At 39.5% G+C, this 21,513-nt stretch overlaps 1 pseudogene; it reads right to left on the bottom strand.

Annotated features, from left to right (window-relative positions):
* Positions 1 to 1,315: 1,315 nt before the first annotated feature.
* The window catches only part of LOC133090673 (centrosomal protein of 78 kDa-like), a 45,103-nt pseudogene continuing 24,905 nt past the window's right edge, over positions 1,316 to 21,513 (bottom strand).

Genomic DNA, 21,513 nt, shown 5'->3' with positions numbered 1-21,513 from the left:
CCCGTGTGCCACAACTACTGAAGTCCATGCACCTAGAGCCCATGCTCCGCAACAAGAGAAGCCACCACAATGAGAAGCCCGTGCACCGCAAAGAAGAGTAGCCCCCGCTCACCGCAACTAGAGAAAGCCCGCGTGTAGCAACGAAGACCCAACACAGCCAAAAATAAAAAATTAAATAAATACATTTATTAAAAAAAAGTGGATGTATTTAAAGAAAACCAAAAAGGTCCTACTGTATAGCACAGGGAACTATATTCAATATCCTGTGATAAACCGTAATGGAAAAGAATATGAAAAAGAATGTATATAAATGTATAACTGAGTCACTTTCCTGTACAGCAGTAATTAACACAACACTGTAATTCTACTATATACTATACGTCAATAAAAAATAAAATTTAAAAAAACTGCCATAAAAATAATCACATAAGGGGGACTTCCCTGGTGGTCCAGCGGTTAAGACTTCGCCTTCCAATGGAGGGGGTGAGGGTTCGATCCCTGGTCGGGGAGCTAAGATCCCACATGCCTTGCGGCCAAAAAACCAAAACATAAAACAGAAGCAATACTGTAACAAATTCAATAAAGACTTTAAAAATAGTCGACATCAAAAAAAATCTTAAAAAAAAAATCACATAAATCAGAAACAAATGAAACATAATAAAGTCCATACATTAAAAAAAAAGAGCATGGGTTCTGGTCACATCCCAGCTTACCACTTACTTACAGCTGTGTAATTCTGGGTAACTCACATAATGTCTCCTCAGACTCCTCATCTATAAAATGGGGATGGTAATAGTTCCCTACCTCATAGTGTTGCTGTAATCCATAAACACAGTTAAGTGCCTTGGTAAATGTTTGATGCTCTCTGGTTATTGTGAATTAAAATATGTCAATGGCTTCTGGCCATGTGATTCATAATAGTTTGACATTTAACCAAATGGTAAAACAATTCCATTTATTATTCCCATCTCTTTTTACCCCTTACCCTGTTTTGTTGTTTATGTTTTCTCCCACCACAGAGTGTTAGTTCCAGGAGAGTAAAGGCTTTATTTTGTTCACTGTTGAAAGCAGTAGCACACAGAAAAGTACGGTACATATGAAGCCCTCAGTAAACACTAGCTGAATGAATGGTGCAAACTGTCACAAGGAAAAATACACCAAAACTTTCATTATAATAAAAAAGTATAGATAAATCTTTCTCTAATGGCTTCCAGTCAAGTATTTTAAAACACCATATGCTATAATAAAAACAAAAGTAATTTATTAAAATTTGAAGGCAAAAACATAATTTTAAAAGATTTTAAAAGATTTAGACCTATGTTAGGTGTGATGGAGTATGGATGCTTTCTTGAAATTCACAATCAGATCCAAGAGTATCACTTTCAGAATGTTCTAGTAGATTGAGTTTACTTTTAGTTGTCTTTGATGAAACAGTCACTATTCTACTCTTTCTTAAGAAAAATGTGTTTTTTCGAAGACTCACTTCTAATTGGTTCATTAGGCAAAGAATTATTTTGCCCAATTCCTTTGCTTTTCTGCTTTACAGGTGAGTCAGAGCAGGAATGCAGGTCCTTCCCAGGTTGTTTCTTAGAGTATTTTTTGGTATATTCACCTGCTTTGCTCATTTTCTCTGAAGAAGGCCTGCTATTTCTAGATAATTCCTCTTCTTTTCTTTGACTTCCAGTTCCAGAAATGACGTCTGCTGAAGGAGAACATGTTCTAGCAATGAAATCTTCAAAAGACTCCTGCCGCTGCTCTGTGACTGGGACCCCCAGTCTTTGGAAGTTTCTAAGGCCTCCTGAGTAGAGACTGGGACATGGAAGGAGTCGAGAGGCAAAGGAATCCCAGCATCACCTGTAATTTCTGAAACTGGAGGGAAAGACAAAAGACAAGACAAAAATTCAGTGATGAACAAAGCCAACCATTAAAAAGTAAAGTTCAAAACTTCATTGTTATTCTGTGATCTTATTATTAACACAGTAATTGATTATTCAGAAGATTTCAGAGCCAGTTTTTTTCTAATTCTATCTTGCCAAGCGATTCTCAACTTAACCTAGCTATATCCCAAGGCTATGTCTGCTACATTTTCAGACTTTGGTGATTGGGGTAGTTATTACCCATTTCCTTTCCCTCACTAAAAATGAAACCCTACTCTGTAAGAAAATTAATTTCTTTTCTATCCTCCAGGCACATGTAAACAGTATATAGTTTGTGACCAGACTGTGTTCTCAAGCTGTCAGTTCCCAAGACCAGTCTGAGATTGGCTGAGGTGGGCGAAGGGGGCTCCAAGTAAGGCTAGAGGAAAAGCTGACAGGTTTCCCCTCCCATTCCCATGACCAGGTGAGTCACTATAATATCTTAACGTATTAGCTATGTCAAGATTACTTATTTTAAAAATTCTATCAGTACGTGTACCTTCATTAGTGTTCCTTCATTGTAAGCTGACTTCATACAAATAGAAACCTAGATAAAATATGAATAGAATAGACATTTATACAATTTAAAATTTGGAATATTTTCTGTAATGTTTTCTTTCTTCATTAAGGAGAGTTTGCTTTAACTCATAAATTTTCTAGAGAACTTCCAGTTTTCTTATGTACAACAATACAGTATCGAGTGTGTGGTTGCCATGTAATATCCTGGCCGCGCGGGCGCGCGAGGGGTTGAGGCGGCGCCGGGGCGGGCGCGGAGCTGGCTGGAGGGTGGCGGAGGCGGTGCCGTAGGGGCCCGCTGAGGCGCGCGGGGGGTTGGCGGCGCCCGGAAGCCTGTCGCTTGTGCGGTCCCTCCGGTTCGCTGGGTCCGCGCGGGAGGCCCGACGGCGGGAGGCAGCATGTCGGTAGCGGGGCTGAAGAAGCAGTTCTACAAGGCGAGCCAGGTGAGCGGAGGCCGAGGCGGGGGGCGAGCTCCGGGCCACAGGCTGCTCGGAGGGGGGCCAGGCCAGGCCCTGGCTCGGGAGGGAGCCGTGGGTACTGAGGGGGCGGCGTTGGCACTCGTCCCCCGCCGGGTGGGGACAGCCTAGGAGGGGCGGGGGTCTGCGTGCGAGGTGGCCCAGACCCGGCCCGCCATGTGGGCTCTAGTCTTCTCGAGAGGGGTAGGCAGACGCTTTAGAGGCGCGGAGGTGCACCCAGAGGTTGGCCCCGGACGTGGACCCCTCTCCTCCCGTCCTTCCCTCTAAAAGGGCGGGCGGGCGGGCGGGCGGGGGGTGGGGGGGGGGCAGGGAGAGAAGGGGAAGAAGCAGTCCCGAGCTTGTCGACACAGGACTCTTGCTAGAGAGCCCAGGGTCAGGGAAATTTTGTGTCTAGAACAATTCTTTTTTTTTTTTTTTAAAGACAGCAAACGAAAAACCCTTTTCAGTGGGCCGGGTACAAAGTTGAAAGGGTAGAGTGAAAAGTCAGTTTCCCACTTCAGTCCCTCAGGCATCCAGTCCCTCTCCCCAGAGACAGGGACTGTCACCAATTACCAAAGAGAAGGGTATGCCTCTCCTTTAAAAACACACACGTAGCAGTAACATCGTCTACACAGAACCGTGTAATTGATGTTTTTCATTAAATGTGTCTTGGAGATCGCACTAGAGCCAGAATTCTCCACCTTGGGTCATTCTCTGTTGTGGTGGCCCTCCTGGGCACTGTGGGGCGTTGAGCAGCATCCCTGGCCCCTACCCAGTCGATACCAGGAGCTCCCCGCACCGACCACGGATGTCTCCGGATGCTGCTAAATGTCCTTAGGGGAACCCCCCCTCCCCTCCGCCTCCCCCTCCCACAGAGCTACTCGTGGAGCCTCTTGGATCTTTTTAATGGGTATGTGGCATTCCATTCCATGGAAGTCTGTCATAATTTATTTAATTAGTTCTCCATCGATGGACGTTTAGGTTGTTTCCAGTAGTTTTCTGCTGCAAATGATACTATCGTGAATAGCCAGTGAATATCTCTGCTCACAGGTGGGATTGGATTTATAGGATAAGTTCCCAGAAGTGGAATGCAGAGTCCAAGAATATAAGTGTTCTACTTTGACAGATAGAATAGGTGTTTTGGAAAGTCCAGGCCCCATTGCTCACGAGTCTGGTGAAAGCTGAGTGGATCCACTCTTCAGAAAACTGGACAAATGCAAAATTCAGTTTATAATTTCAGATCCAAGAAGTCCCAGATCCCTTGATCCTATGAGAACCTTAGGTCTGGAGTTTGTGTGGATAGACTCCAGGAAGGAACGAGCAACAGTCATAGGAGTTGTTTGGCCCGTGCGGGCAAACCAGACTCTGCCCACAATTTGGAGAGGTCCAGTGGGAGGGAAGAGAGATGAGTCCCCAGTAATACACAGCTGGGACCTTTTGCCCCTTGAGGGGGAAAACTAATGACCCTAGTAGTGGTCCAGGGCTAAAGATATTTGGGGTCTATTTCTAGACTCCAGGCTAAACCCTGGAGGAAGAGAGGTTTAATCCAGAGGGATTCTAGGATTGTTGCTGAGAGTACAGCCCTTTGCCCCAGAAGGATGGAATTAAGTGACCCGGCCCTGGGTTAGACCTTGCCCAGCAGGCCAAAGACCCCACCCCCGCACACTTGACCAGAGCACCTTGGGGTGCTGCTTACTATCTTGGGCCCTGATGTAGCCCCTCTCGCAGGAACTATGGGTCTTGGAAGAATTCCTGGGCCACTTTGTTCCTTCATATAGACAGGTCTCTGGAAGCCCTCCCCACCCCGACCCCAGCCATGAGGGCCCGTGCTGGTGGCCCATGCTGTCCCCAGCAGACATGCTGTGCCGGAGGAACTAGCTGGGCCTCTCAGGCCATCCACCAGAGCCTTTCCTCTTGGGGAAAGAAGGATGGCCTGCATTCAGACCTGTGGGGAGTGCTTGGAAATCTGGAAAGCTCAGAGCAGTGCAAGCTGGTGGTGCGGATCAATTTATCATCTTGATATTCTGAGGCCCAGTCCCAAAGAATTGCTGCGACACGTCCTCCTCTGAGAGCCGTCGTCTTGGCCTCCTGACCGATTCCGTGTTGAGTTGTGCTCTCAAGAATCACCCTGGCTGTATTCCATTCCCTTCTGCAATAGTTTCCATAGACCTCCGCTGTTTATCTGGATGTGTCCACCTCTTTGTGTGTTTCTTTTCTTTTTTTTTTATAAATTTATTTATTTATTTAAAAAAAAAAAAAAAAAAAAAAAAACAATACAGTATCATGAAATGGGCCCACATTTACTAATCTCAGATTTGGAGAGGACTCCACAGTCTTCTAGCTCCTGAGCATGTGAACTATTAGAGACTGACCGTTATTATTTTCTCTCTGACTTGGTCATTTCCTTTTTGCTAATCACTCTTAGAATCATTAAGTGCTGTCCTGTCCACTTACTTGGAGATTTTGCGTTTGTACTGGGGCACTCTGCTTTGATTCTGATTTTTCTTCTTCAAGTGCCTTCTTTTCTTCTTTAGGTGGACTGCTAACAGTAGAATTCATCTGGGGACGACCTAGTAAATGAAAATCTGACTGATCTATACCAGCCATTGTGGCCAGCTGCCCAAGCCTGGACCAGAGGAGGAAAGGAGAAAAGACAAAGGTTATTATAACGACATAAGAGCAGTTTAGATTTCCCCAGACCTACAATCGTGAAATACTTCTAAAATCTTAAAAGCCAACATCCTACTCCAGACTACAAGCCTCTCTCTCCCCCAAATTCTCAGCCCTTTCCAGATTCATCCTCTAGGAGACATCCCACTGTCTCACTAGCAGCTTCAACAAGTACCACGCACCTCGTCCACTGCCTGTCACACCTCCATTCCCACACTTCTTTACCACCTTTCTCCAGTTTCCAAGAATGTGTTTGTTCCTTCCTTCCCAACACCAATTCATTCACTGACAAAACACCACTCCATCAACTATCAATCTCTACTTCCCTCTTTCAGCAAAATCGCTCCCAGTTGAGAACCACTGACCTATATCTTCCCTGAAGATTAATAATAATTTTTATGTCTCAGACAAAAATAACTTTAATTCAAACTTATCAAACAAGCAAAATAAATGAAAGATAGGAAAATTCTTATCCATTCCCGAATATTTTCAATGAAAACTGCCTTCAATTTAGTCTTTACAAAAAACTATACCTACTAATTACTCTGTCTACAGGTTACTCTTTTATAATGGGCTCCCCACTCTACCAAAGCAGGCTCCCCTATTTGCATTTCTTAAAAAATTTAATTCCTCATTTTAAAAGTCAACTATATTACCTATAATTACACTAAATTTGGCTAAATATGGCCATGTAAGTGATGAAAATTGCTCCAGTTCCCCAGCAAACTACCGTTATAGTTGCAAAGAGAAGAATGCCATGAAGAGAAATGAACTAACCCAGCATCTTTAAGGAGATCCAAGAAAGCATGGAACTTCTGAAAAGAATTCTCAGTGCTGCCCAAAACACCTTCACCATCCAGGATCATGCTTGTCAATGAGTGGGCATGAAGGCCTTCAGACAAAGAGAAATTTATATTTCTTAACTGGGCATTTTCATGTTCCAGCTATAAAAGAAGACTGAAAATGTCTGACATGATTTTTTCTCATTGTCATCAAAAGTAGTCTTGTCTAGTTTCAAGGAACAAAACTAAAACACTCAAAATGTAATTAATCTGTAATTAACCTAACTCTCCACCAGTAAAGACAGAGACCATATCACATAATAACCAAAACCCCCAGGCACCCAACAAGGTTTCCTATATAACACTTAGGTGGTATATAAATAAACCAAAGTTATCGTTTTATTAATGATATTTCACAAAAGATCACATTTCTTACTGGTTAAATTCATAATGGAGCCTCATTCCACATTAGAAAATTACCTGCTTTAAGTTTCCCTTAAATGAGAAAGTGAATTATAGAATCTGATTTGAACAAAACATATTACAACTCTGCTGAATGTTAAGAATTAACTTTAGTGAGCAAAATATCTAATGCTTACGTTTAAAAGTCCTAAATCATACCCAACCCAATTTATTAAATGTACGATCACCAATATTTTCTTTGGCTTCTTGAAAATATTCACTCCCGTGCACTCTTCCCCTTCCGCTTATCACCTATGCACTTAAAACCCCCTATAAGCTCAACCCTAGTATTTCTCAGAAAGGCTGTTATGTTCATGATGCCCCTTTTGCCTTATATAAGCAGGTGCTCCGCATTTATTGAACGAGTGTCCGCCAATCCAATGGATGCACTTTGAAAAATTCCTCCCTACGTTCAACCTATGATAAAGTATATTTAGATGGAACTTTTTAGATTATGCCCTGCTTTCATGCACATTACCTAATGTAATTCTTATAGTATATATTTTTATCTTGCATTGCATTTGTACAAGTTTTCCAATATCTTAAATTTATTTAAATGATTCACTTTCCTAATTCATTGCCAGGAGACTCTCATCATGTCTTTTATGCTACTGTATATACAGTATATGCACAAAAAGTGCTTTCTTGAATCAAAGAATCATGAACAGAAAATAAGCTAGTGTCATATGAAAGCACACACACACACACACACACACACACAAAACGAGATTTTCACATTTTTAAAAACATGCTTTCTGGAATATAGATCATATGATCACTAAATACCAGTAAATGCAAAAGTCCATATGATACAACCAATTTGCAACATATTACAGTTTTAAAGTTTACAAACTATGTGTATATGGCTTAAAATCAAATCAAAATAAAACAAAAACACTCTCAAAAGTGTAAGAAATTGTTTGTCTCATTGACTCATTTATCAGCCTTCAGTCTTATTACTCTTTCCTCCTTAACTGCTTTAGGCACTCCTCCAGTTTTTCCTAAACAAACAGAGTAAATATTATAACTAATTCGTAGTATAATATCCAAAAGCCTTGCCAGCTATAGGACTCATCAGGATTTAGGGGCAGAGCCAGAAGTGAACTCAGGTTTTAGTCTGCTACTGGTAATATCATACCATGCTAGTGAAATGAATTATCAAAATCTATCAAATTAGCATAGTAAAGATTTATTAAATTCCACTTTTTCCAACGTAAATTTGTGGCAGCCCACCATAAAAGGCATATGCGTATGACATAGCAAGTCAGAAATAAATAGTTAAGACCAAGAAAGAAAACTTCTATTTTTATTTGTGGGTCTCTTTATAGTAGGAAGTCCTATTAATGAACATACTTAATATACCTGAATTGCATAATTGCAGATTCAAAAGCATTTTTTAAAAAAGTAATCACTTTTAAAGCAAGTTACAGTCAAGCACTGTTCCTGGAGTTCCCTGGGCATTAAATTATCTAATCATCAAAACCCTAAGAGGGGGCTTCCCTGGTGGCGCAGGAGTTAAGAATCCGCCTGCTAATGCAGGGGACACGGGTTCGAGCCCTGGTCCGGGAAGATCCCACGTGCCGCGGAGCAACCAAGCCCGTGCGCCACGACTACTGAGCCTACGCTCTAGAGCCCCCGTGTCACAACTACTGAAGCCTGCGCGCCTAGAGCCCGTGCTCCGCAACAAGAGAAACCACCCCAATGAGAAGCCCGCACACCACTACGCACAGTAGCCCCCGCTCGACGCAACTAGAGAAAGCCCGTGAGCAGTATCAAACACCCAGCGCAGCCAAAAATAAATAAATAAAATTAATTTATTTAAAAAAAAAACCCTACGAGGAAAGAACAATCACTAACTCCATGTTATTTTACAGATGAGGGAAACAGAGGCAGAGAAGTAAAGTAGAGCAGCACAGCCGAGGTGACACCACTAAGTAACAGAGCCACACTGTGGACTCAGGAAGCTGGGTGCCATTCCTGTTCACGGAGGTGGTAGTCTCCCCATTCACCAAGGTCAATCAAATAAAATGAACACTGATCAACTCTCTTAGGAGCTTTAGGAACTAAGACACTTCGGTCCTTGAAGTGGGGACACTGCTTGCAATAGGCAGAATTCTAACAGCCCCTAAGACTCCTACTTACTGAAGTACACAAACCTTCCACTTATCCAATCAAACCCTAAATCTGGGTGCTGTAGTGAAGGGATTTTGCAGACGGAATTAAGATTCAAAATCAGTTGATTTTTTAAGATAGGGAGATTATTCTAGGTGGATGTGACCTACTCAGGCACCCCATGAAAAGGACCTGAACTCTTCCTGAATTGAAGTACAAAAGGGACAAGAGGGAGACTCTCCATTGCTGGCTCTGAAGAAGTCCAATGCTGCGGCAGGGAAGGCAAGCGAGAGGCCTCTAGGAGCTGAGACCGTCCCCCGACTGACAGCCAGCAAGGAAATGGGGACCTCTGTCCTGCAACTGCAGAATCTGAATTATGCCAACAAGCCGAAGAAGCTTGGAGGCATTCTTTCCCAGAGCCTCTGGATGCTAACACAGCCAGACTGACATCTTGATTTCAGCTCTGTGACCCACACAGACTATGGTGAACATCCAACGTTTGGGGCTCAATGTTTACACTTAAATTTCACGTGCTTTAACACTCTCAGGAGGGAACCCACATGTTCCAGCGTGTATCTGAGCAGGAAACCCAGTCACGCTGTGCCTGGACTTCTGACCTGCAGAACTGTGATCTAGTCTAATAGGTATTGTTTTCAGTCAGTGAGAGTGTAGTAAAAGCATTAATATCCTACTCAACCTCCAGGTTCGTGGACAAAATAAATGATTGTCATTGTTTTGGGCCACTGTTTCGGGGTGGTTTCTTATGCAGCGATAAACAATCAGAATACCTATACTTATGAAAACAGTAAGGTATATTTATACATTTTAACTGCTTTGAACAATCACTTAAAGAATGAGGAACTCTATCATATGCCGTCATTGGGAGAGTAACTGGCATCACTTTCTGGAGAGTAGCTTTTGGTACCTAACAACAATCCTACACCAGGAGTTTACCCTAAGGAAATCAAAGATGTGGGCAAAGATTTATCTACCAACACGATGTCACAAGATTGTTTATAACCAAACCCTAGAAGAAAGCTAAGAGCCTCCAAATTGGGATTGGTTTCAATAAAAATAGCTCACCGTATGAAGGAATGCGCTGTGAAGCCACTAAGAAAAGAATGACAAGAGGTCTCAACCAGAGTTTATGAATGGGCTTCAGGAGTTCTACATTCAAAATATATCTGTGCGTTTCTCCTGGGAGATGATGCATAAGCTTAATCAAATTCTCTGATGTAGAAGAGTATTTAGTGACATGGCAAAATATTTTTCAAACTTTTTTAAGACAAAAGAGCAGATTAGGTGTGTGTACATGCAGAGGTGGCTTTTATTTCCTTCAATAAGTTGTTCACTGTTTTCAAAGATTTGCTCAATGAACATATATTTTTATATTCAGAACATGTTTAAAAAATTGAGAGTCTAAGAACTTCAAATTCTTTAATGTTTCATTACTAAAGCCAGTCAAGTTTTCAATGGGGAAAAAATTGCAAAATTCCTCTACTTTTAATATAATGGTTTAATCAATCTTCTAAAACTGATTTCAAAGAAATTCTAAACAAATAAGCAAACAAACAAAAAACCCTCACCACAGTCAGAGGAAAGTAGACTAAAATTCCTGACTGGTTCTAAAGAGCACATCAAAGTGCAATTACATGAAATAGTTTCTCCCTCTAATGGAGGGAATTAGAACACAGTGTGAAACTTTTGTGAAAAAGTGTACCCTCCTCCTACAAAGTATTAATAATTCATGTCCCTTACATGGAAATATGGAACCAAAAAAGTTAGAAAGTAAAATTGCTTGATATTCTATTACTTAAGTAAGACTAATGATAAGGCTTTGGAATAATTTTCCTGCCTGTCATCTGCTCTCCTTCCTCCCTTCTGTACACTGGCTAGGGTGATTTTTCTGGGACAAAGCTCCCATCATATTGGATATCAAATTTTATGTTCAACTTTTCTCCATTTAACATTGAAATCAATCATTTCTCATATAATCAAGGGATTCATAACCTTGATTTTTTTTTTGTGGGCTACAAAATATTCCACTGAGTGGGTTTACTGGTTAACCATTTTACATATTTAAATTCTTTCCAACTTCCCAATATTATAAGACAAAATAACCGTTTTTATGCATGAAGGCTTTTTTCCATATTGAGAATAACATTCTTACAATAAATCCATAAAAATGAGTTTGAGATCAAAGCAAATGAATATTTTTAAGGCTCTGAGGTACCTATCTCCAAACTTCTTTCCAAAAGATTTCTGAGATTTTATACTGCCATCAGCGATGTATCACTTGGTATATAACCTCTACTATAACTGTTGGCTTACTTCCTCACCTAGAGTGCAAGTTATTTGAAGATAGGGGGTGTATTTTATTAAGTGTTTATCCCCAGCACCTGTGCCTAGCACAACGTAGACGGTCAATAAATAATTGCTTAATAAGGAAAATCCCTGCCGATACGAGGTGTACGTGTGTGAAAGACAGACTGTGTGTTTTTCTCTAACTGGATAGATGAAAACTTGTCATCTTCTTTAATGTGCAATTTTTTTGCTTATAATTAGTAATTAAATTTCTCTTTTATATTACATTGTAAAAATTCAGATTCTCTGAGGCAAATGGGCCTGGCACTACCCATTAGCTATATAACCTTGGACAAGTTCTATAACTCTAGGCCTCAACTTCCTCATCTATAAAGTGGAGATAAGCTCCCATATCACAGAGCTCTTGTGAGGATTACATGAGTTAAAACACATATAAAATTAGAAGAGTGCTTGGTACACAGCCTATGTTCAATTAATGCTGAATGAATGAACATGTGAACGCAAGCAGTAGTGAAGGGCTTAAAATGAAATAGTCTCATCCCACTCCCACATCCAGCACTCAAGAAGCGACCAATTCTGTACGCAGGTTTTTAATTGTAAAATACGATATGTGTACTGAGAAGTGCACAGGACAAAACTGTCAATGTGACAAATAAAAAGAGAATACTTACATAACCAACCACTACTCGAATCTGAAAGTATTGATACTTGTCAGCATCTCAAAAACCCCCCATATCGTTTTCTCATAACAAGCTCCTTCCCTCTTCCCGGTTAAACACCATCCTCTTTTCTCGACAATCATTTCCTTTAACCTGCATGCATCCCTAACAAAAGAGTTTAGTTTTGTCAACATCTAACTTTATGTAGAGGATCACAGTATATGAAGTCTTTCCTATCTTATTTCTTTCACTCAACATTGGTTTAAAAAATTCATCCACATTGCAGCCTGTAGCTCTAGTTCATTCAATTTTATTGCTTGATAGTTTTCCCACTGTATGAATACACATAATTTATTTAATTTTTGACTCTTAATGGACATTTGGTTTGTTTTCAGTTTGTGCTAATGCAAATCATGCACACGAATCCTGCTGTACCGGTTATTCTGGTGCATTTACACAGGATGGGGTTGAGGGCTGCTGGGTCACAGGCTATTTATATACCTTCAGTTGATGGAGAGTGCTAAACGCTTTCCAAAGTAGTTGTGTCGATTTATACTCCAGTATAAGCAGGGTAGAAGATTCCCATAGTACTCCAGGTCTACAATACCTGATACTACCAGACTTTATTTATGTCTTTGTCAATCTGATTGGCATGTAGTTTCATTGGTTTTGACTCACTTTTCTCTTATTACTTAATGAAGTCGTACACTTTTCTGTGTTTACTGGCTGTTTGGATTTCCTTTTTTATGAGGTTTACATCAACTATTGTTATTTTTTATTCTTATTTTTTAAATTATTATTTATTTATTTTTGGCTGTGTTGGGTCTTCGTTGCTGCGTGCAGTCTTTCTCTAGTTGCGGTGAGCGGGGGCTACTCTTCATTGCAGTGGCTTCTCTTGTCGTGGAGCACAGGATCTAGGCGCGCGGGCTTCAGTAGCTGTGGCACCTGGGCTCAGTAGTTGTGGTTCGCAGGCTCTAGAGCACAGGCTCCGTAGTTGTGGCGCACGGGCTTCGTTGCTCCGCGGCATGTGGGATCTTCCTGGACCAGGGCTCGAACCCGTGTCCCCTGCCTTGGCAGGCAGATTCTTAACCACTGTGCCACCAGGGAGGTCCAACTATTGTTATTTTGAATTCTTCTCCATTTCCAAGTAATACTCTCACATGACTATTTTCTGACTAAATTTGAGGCATTATCTGTTCACTTTCTGATTTACTAAGTAAGGGTTTAGTTCCTTTACACTCTTTCCTATGTCCACACTGCTCGGTAAAGTTATGTCATCATTAGTTATTCCACTGCTCATGATCTCTTTGACTTGTAGTGATATACTTAAAAACCTACATTGTTGATCCACTATAAACTCTCTCAACGTCACGCTTTGTAAAATGAGGACATTCATACCATCTTCCCTTTTTTCTACCTCCTGTCTACCTTCCAAACCTAGCTTTTACATTGTCAAAGTTGAAATTTATATTCTCTTCTATGTGCAGTTAAGTCTTCTGTTATTTGAGAGTCAGTAGGGAGTAAGGTTTAAGAGAACAGGCAGAGAGCCTAAACTCAAAGCCTCGATCCAACCCTAAATTCGGTATAGCCTGGGCAAGTTCCTTCCCTGTCTTAGCATCCTTTCCTCAAAAGTGGGAATGATATTAGCACCAACCTCATAAGGCTATTCAGAGGATTAAATGAGTTAATAATGCAAAAACACTTAGAGCCTAATATATACTAAGTACATACTAGTACACAATACATTTCAGTACATACCAAGTTAATACTAATACATACTAAGTATAGTTTAGGTTAGTTATTTGTTATTACATGCAAGTTGACAATAAAAGCTGCAAACCAAGACAGTATTGCCATTATTACAATTAAATTAATATTGCCCACTGCAGATGTACTGTGTCTCTGTGTATAGACTACACCTCGTTCCATACTGTGTCAGTGTCACTGCCCTTGTGCAGGGTGACCACATACCCCAAGCCGCCTTGGGCTGTTTCAGTTTATACCTGTTGTCCTGATGTTACAGCATTAGAGCGCCTCCTTACACTATTGAAGTGTAAGGAGTTTGGACAAGTTCTGGTTTGGACAACAAATTAGATAGGTGGTCATTACCCCTGTGTGTCACTGAAAACGGGGACATCTATAGTGTCAAGTTTAAGTGGATTCTTCTCTTCCTCACCAATAGTAGGTTAAAAATCAACCATAGTTTAGTTTGCTTCATGTCAGTATAGCCTTTTCTCCTCTGGAGTTCAAGTTCCTTCTCCTCTTCCTCTCCCTCCTCCCTTCCAACAGTGCCTAATACCTAGTAAGTACAATATGCCTCAAGGTGTTTCTAAGCTCTCAATCACACAATCAATAGAAGCCTCTCCAATCTAGACTAGCTGCTCTCTGCACTGAATCCCCTATTACCTTCCTTCTTGGTTTATTGCCTCATTTTGCTGGATTATTTCTATAAATAGCTTAAGGTGTAGCACAGGAGGTAAATTTTTCAAATTTCTTTGGGTACAAAATATCTCATTCAGCCTCCACTTATGACTGATAGTTTGGCTGGATACAAAACCCTAGGGTGAAAATTATGTGCTGGAAAAATTTGGAGGTATCTTTCTCATGCCTTCCAGCATCCATGGTGCTGATGACAACTATGATAAAGTCAGATTTTAACTTTTTTTTTTTAGGTGACCAGTATTTTTCTCTCTGGAATGGATGTATCCTCTCAGTATTTTATTCTATTTTAATTTATTTTTTCAGTATTTTAAAGTTTCACAATGAAGGGTGCCTAGGTATGAGTCTATTCTTGTTCATCTTGCTCAAAACTTGAGTAACTATTTTCAATCTGAGGCCTGATGTCTACTTTCAGCTGTGGGGAATTTTGTTGCCCTTTGACAGCTTCCCTCCATTTTTTGTCTGGGTCTGGAGTTTCTAATGGTAACATGTTGGATCTCCCAGATGCAGCCTCTCTAACATATTGCTATCACATTTTCCATTGTGTCATTCTTTTTTATATACTGAGAAATTTTTTAAATTCCTACTGAATTTATTTCAGCAACCATATTTTCATTTCCAAGACACCTCTCTTGCTTTCTGACCATTCTCTTTTTAATTAACACCCTAGTCTTATTTTATAGTTGCTAGCTCTTTTTAAACCTCTCTCAGAATACTAATTAGGGTTTTTTCTTAAATTATTTTGTTCCCTAAATTGTCCCCGGTCCTACCAGGGTATGTTTTCACTCTTTTTCCCCCTCTCTCATGTTGTAAGCTTTACTCAACTATCAGGCAAATGACAGTTATTTTCTATTTAAGAATGAGCGCAGAAAGCTCCCTGAAGTCAACGATTGATTGGCTTCTTATGCAGGAAGAAGTGGGGAGTGACTGTAATAGGATCCCCCCCAAACACTCTTTCCTAGGGTGTAAAAACTCACACTAGCTGCCCTAGTTCTCCCCAGTTTCACTGTTTTCAAAATGAAATCATCTCATTTCAGGAGCGTGAGGGCGGGGCTGGGAGTCCACTCCTCCAAACACAACCCTTCAATGAGCTCCCCTATTTCAGTCACACTTTTAACTAACTCCACCCTCTCTCCTACATGCGCATCAAAGCATGAAGCTACTTCTGCAGGTGGGGTCAGAATCCTCCTCAGTTGCAGGTGGTCCCTGTGCATATTCTAGGTGATGCTTTTCCTCTGTTCTACTGCTTCAGTTTCACACTCTTCCACGTGTCTTCCGTCTTTCAAAACTATGTTGAAATCTCTTGACTGTTGTTGGCTTATGTACTTAAACACTTTGATACCATCCTTGTAGTGTCTTGTCAAAACGGAGAAGAGCTGCAAGGCTTCTCAGTGCATTCTAAATCTGCTATTCTGTGGTCCCAGTGTTTAAAGTTCTTGGTCTTCCCCAGTCTATCACTGCTTTTCGAAATACAATCTCCTGTTCTACTCATGAAGGAAATGAATACAACACATCTAAAATGACAAGGAATGCGGGTTAGATGCTCTAGGGTCTTGTCGTACTCTGCAATTTACTAAGAAACCACTTATGTGCTACAAATTGTAGGTGCTCATTTATAAAACGAAAGGGGGTAACTCTACATGAACTATAGATTTCTCCTACTGTAACATTTCATAATTTTCTAAGTTTTCTTAAAATTTCTCTATATTATCATTAATTTTAATTAAAAAAATAAAAATCTAACTTTCTCTTTTGAAAATCAAAGAGTAATTACCATAGTCCTACAATAATGGGATAATTAGTTCTAAAACCTGTCAAGTTTCATGTTTCATACGATAAGAGAATCATATTAAATAATTTTAAAAAATTAAACATGGACTTTGTAGCACAAAGACAAGGTTCCCCCAAATGGTAGTCCCTTATTTACTAGAAATGTTCAGCTCTGCATTAAAGTTGAAATAAAACAAATATATTATTTTTGAGGTGCAAAAGTTTCTTATGAAAATCAATTTTTCTTTTCTGTCCATACAAACAAAAATATGGAATCACATTAGATGTCAGGTTTATTAGGGAATATAATGTAGCTTCTTGATGCTTTTTATTTTAGGAAAGGAGAATATTAACATCAAAACTTTTTTCAACTTTACTTTTATTTAAAATGAGGCCATATTTTCCTCTTATAAAAAGAGTGTTCAACTAGAACTGTCAATTTTCTCATTTGTAAAACAAAAGCACTGAATCAGCTGACTAGATTCATTCAGAACTCAATTTCTTTATCTTATGATCACTAAGGTTCTCCCTAAATCGAATATCCTAAGGTTCTAAGGAAAGGAAACTATATTACTAACGACATGTTTTGATTTTTATTTCTTAGAGTTCAAATGTCCACCATTCACCTTGGTCTAAGCTTAAGGAACCATTCAAGGGGATACAATGCAGATGGGAGGAGAAGACAGAACCCTCACTCAAGCTGTGCAGTGTTGCAATCAGGCTTCCATTTGAAAGATAATCTTCTCTATAGCTTTAAAGTGATAACTGTGTACCTGCAATGCTTCTTGTTTCAAACTGATTTTCTCTGGCTCTTCCTGAACACTTTCTGAGGAATCATCGACCTCTTCGATTTCTGAGGAGGAAGGACTCTCTACTGTCACAGTCACAGGAAATTCTGATGGGCCTGAGTGTCACAAGAAGAAGATAGGAAACCACAGAGTTGTTAAACTGAAGTGCAAAGAAAGAAGACAAGATTGTATAAAAGATAACACAAGCCAGATACCAAATACCCAAATATTAGAGGACATTTAACAAAAGTGATCTGAGGTATCATTATTTATAAATGTCTCTCACTGCTCCTTAGTCTAGAACAGGCAATGACTAAGTAAAAGTACAGTAACTTATTTTTGCTATGTTACTGTACAGACCTCTGTTGTACATGGTTAGGATTAGTAATGGGAATTGCCCATATTATTTTATTAAGTTTCTTTCACAGAAGCCAAGTGAAGAGCCAAGGTAAACATTTTTTCTCAGATCAACTTTATACTGCAAATGAAAAATTTATTCTTTACCATCAGACGAAAACAGTCTGGAAGAAAATGTAGTTTTTCGGAGGAAAATACATCAGTAAAGGGACTGATGAATAATCAGAAAGTCAACATATCTAAGCTGTGAATAACAGACATTAGAATTTTAAAAAATAAATCACATACACATACACAACTAAAACTGACCCATCAAAAATTTCATCTTCTCATCACCCTTAAGCCAAAACTAGGGTAACAGTAATACAATTCTCCTGTCAAGCTTCACTGCCACTGCAATGTTGTTCCATAGGACATTTCCAAACATTTAAAAACTGACCTGGCCACAACCCCATAAAAGTCTACAGATCATACAGAAGTGTGCTGGGATTATATAACTACACAGAAGACAAGTCACTAGGACATCATTTTCACAACAAGCAGCAAACCTGCAGCACAGGAAACTCCCAACAGGAGAACGAGGCGCACACCCCTCCCTCTGGGCATGCAAGGGCAGGACTGACACCCAAGGTGCTCTTCTCTCAACCTCAGCAGTGGTGCCTTTCACAGAGCAACTATGCAGTCTCCCAAGACCACGGGAAGGAGAATCTGATACTGACAGTATTAGCTTGCCAGGACGCCATAAGCGAGGGAATGTGTGTGGCCTTGGTGAGAGAGCAGAGGTTTGGGAGATGTTGCTTTATATTGGCTTTCAGATCAGGAATTTGTACATATAGCCTGCAAACAACAATTCTTGAAAACATATGAACATTCTTGAGAATGACAGCTCCACGTGAGGGGTCAGAAATGGCAGTCAAGTTCGTTTCACTGGGTAACAGCTGATTTGCGGACTGGAGAACAGGCTTCCTTGTTTACAGACATAACCACAAGGCTGCCAGTTGTGTGCGAAATCCACACAACTACACGGTTGCATTGGGAGAGCGATCAGACAAGTTTTACATGGATTTATTTCAGAGAGGGAAATGCTTCTTGTAAGGCTCTGTCAGTTTAAAAAGCAAAAAGAATGACCACCCACCTTTCCCAATTCAACCCCTATATATCATAAATATGATAGCTACATACCTGCACCTGCCTACATACATCACGAGTCTGATGAATGGAAAGCCCCTAAAAAGATATCAACAAAACGAAGTTAGATCTTGATGTAAATACATCACCAGTTAAATCCAGTTAATACAACTGTTTAGTATTATGTACAGTATCCATACAGAATTGTGTATAAAAATAAATAAGCTCAAAAGAAGGACCTGGAGGGCTCTGCTACGGAGAAAACTGAACAGAATTCAGCCGACTGGCTTGGTGATAACTCTCTGAACTGCTGAGAGGCCCCTTCAGTTCCTATGTTCAGGATGGTTGAGATTTCAGTCTCACTTCTTTAAATGGTGATATTAATCGTTCTCTAATTTACCACTCTGTGTGACGAGGATGGACCTGAGATTAAGTGTCTCACCAAGAAGACAGGAAACCACAGAGCTGTTAAACTCAAGTGCAAAGACTGGGGATTCAACACTATAGTTTATGCAACAGCAATTCACATTACCATTTGCAAAAAATTAGTTGGTTGTCCAATAGGGATTATAAACATCCATTTAACATGAGCTACTGAACAGATACTTTACACAGTAACTCCTTCAAGTACTATTTAAAATCAATTCTCTTTGTTTTCTTAAGCAATTGTTAACCCCCAATTTCCTGAATACTACCAAGTAAGTCACTTGAAAATCATCTAGAGCAATCTATTTCACTTAGCAAGCCTAAAGCTATAATTCAATAATTTTATTTACTGTTCTATGACAAAAATTACTATGAACAGCTATCCCCTGGATAAGTAATCAGCTAAAGCTAGTCTGACTCACTAAATCGGATTTACTGAGTTAATAAGCCAGTTGATTTAGAATAGGTCTAATGCAGATTTCTCATCCGTTCTGCATTAAACTACTTCCCATGCCTAAAATGTCTTTTTTCCCATTCATACATATCCAAATTCCTACTTCTGTGCTGTAGGGCTTGGCTCAACTACACCTGCCTTTAGTGAAACTTTTCTCACCTGCACAATTGGAGATAATTTTAGTCTCCTCATGACTCCCACGGGGTTACCTCTGTTGTGACACTTGAGAAACAACTTGAAACTCCCAATTACTTTTTGTTTTTCTTCCTTAGAGGGCTCATTAGGCAGAAGCCATGTGTGAGTTATCTTTTTTCCTCTATAGAAAGCACCAGAGACCGCCCACGTAATGGAAGTTCCAAAATAAAGAATTCTGAACAGCTGAAAAAGACAGGGAATGCAAACACGTTACCTGTTGCTTTTCGCACGTTCTGCAGTATGGCACGGCCGGAAACCAGACACACCAGGTGGTAGAGGTTCAGGAGCATAACATTCTTTACCAGCAGAGTGTTTCCTTCCATTACTTACAGGTTTCTTTGTGGCCAATCCTATGTTTGACAAAGCACGAAAGAAGGAATCAAGATGCACCAAAGGTCTACAGAGCAACTCTCAAACGTGTACAGTTTGAAAGGAATCAAACAGGCACTGGACAATGATGCCAAGGCCATTAAAAAAAGGATCGTTTTGTACAAAGGTTTTACATAAGCCAGCATTTTTAAAAAATATAAGTTCTCTACAGTAACAAGTTATTTTAACTAAAACAAAAGTATTGAGATGTGCAGAAATGGAAAAATAAATTTTTAAAAAATCCCAAAGTATGATCCATTTTATGTATCATGCAGAAACACTCAAGTTTATTGAATCTTAGAACACCTTTGGCATTTCTGAATCTCAAGGATAGCGAAACACAGGTACACCCATGACTTCTGCCAAACAGAATCTTCAGAATTAGACCAAAATTTCAATTTAAGATGAATTTTTCTATGTAAAAACAATAAAAGTTATAAGACTGCAAGTTGCTGGGTGGTAGGTGAGTCAATGTTACTCTCCTATAAGCCCGTCAACCTTCACTGCTCCTTTGATTTCATATAGAAAACACACAAAAAAAACAAATGAAACCCACTGGATAAAAGAGTGAAATGTGGAGACTTATCCTATATTTCAGTAGTAAAGAGGCAAGTATCTTTATATGAAATATTTGCTTGCAAAAACTAGACCTACGTGTTAATATTTTATTTAGAACAAGCCATATATTAAAATTCACATTTAAGTATTTAATTTGAATTTACTGAAAACAAACATCATAGGTTAAAATGGTTATATTTATCCTTCAAATCTACTATATTTCATGTTATTTTATTTATTTATTTTAATAGATCTGTATTGGAGTATAATTGCTTCACAATTCTGCGTTAGTTTCTGTTGCACAACAAAGCGAATCAGCCATATGCATACACATGTCCCCATATCCCCTCCCTCTTGAGCCTCCCTCCCACCCTCCCTATCCCACCCCTCTAGGTCATCGCAAAGCACCGAGCTGATCTCCCTGTGCTATGCTGCTGCTTTCTACATTTTAGCAGCATTAGGATGGAGTGTAAAATAGAGTGTATGTGGTAATATAGGATAAATATTTCATAGAGTGTAGCTTATTGATAATCACCACATGATCCTGTGTGATTTAACATGCCTCTTAAAAATATATAGGAGCTCAGTTCATTTTGTGCTATTTTATTTTGTTTTTTAACTTAATTACCCTCCAGAAAAAATGTCTGTATGAATGTGGTTTGTATGTGTATACCTGTCCTTTACTTTCAGAAACTAATGCAAATTACATTTGTATTAAAAATTTTTTAATTACACTTCTTGTGTTAGGAGACAAAAAAAAATTTCTAATAAAAGTTCCCATCTTTTTTAGGCATACATAATTACAATATAAATGTGACACAATTCACACCATTATCTTACCCCTATACTCACCTGGATCTAAGTATATACCCAGCTATTGATTTGGCTTACCTCTATGTCTCCAAATAACTGAGGCAAATACAAAAAATAGCCCAAGAAATAAAATTACTCTTAAAATAGCTCAATGAGCTTGTATACTTCAGTTACATTTCCACTTTGTTTAATCATGCTAAATTAAAAAAAAAAATTTTAATTGTATTCTCATTCCATGATGCCATATTATATACCACCAGGTATTAATATTACAGAATTCCTAATATGTTTTACATATACATGTTTTATTTATATATAT

The sequence above is a fragment of the Eubalaena glacialis genome, chromosome 4 (assembly GCF_028564815.1).
Source record: "Eubalaena glacialis isolate mEubGla1 chromosome 4, mEubGla1.1.hap2.+ XY, whole genome shotgun sequence".
NCBI classification, from domain to species: domain Eukaryota; kingdom Metazoa; phylum Chordata; class Mammalia; order Artiodactyla; family Balaenidae; genus Eubalaena; species Eubalaena glacialis.
This window is presented reverse-complemented; position numbering and strand designations above follow the sequence as displayed.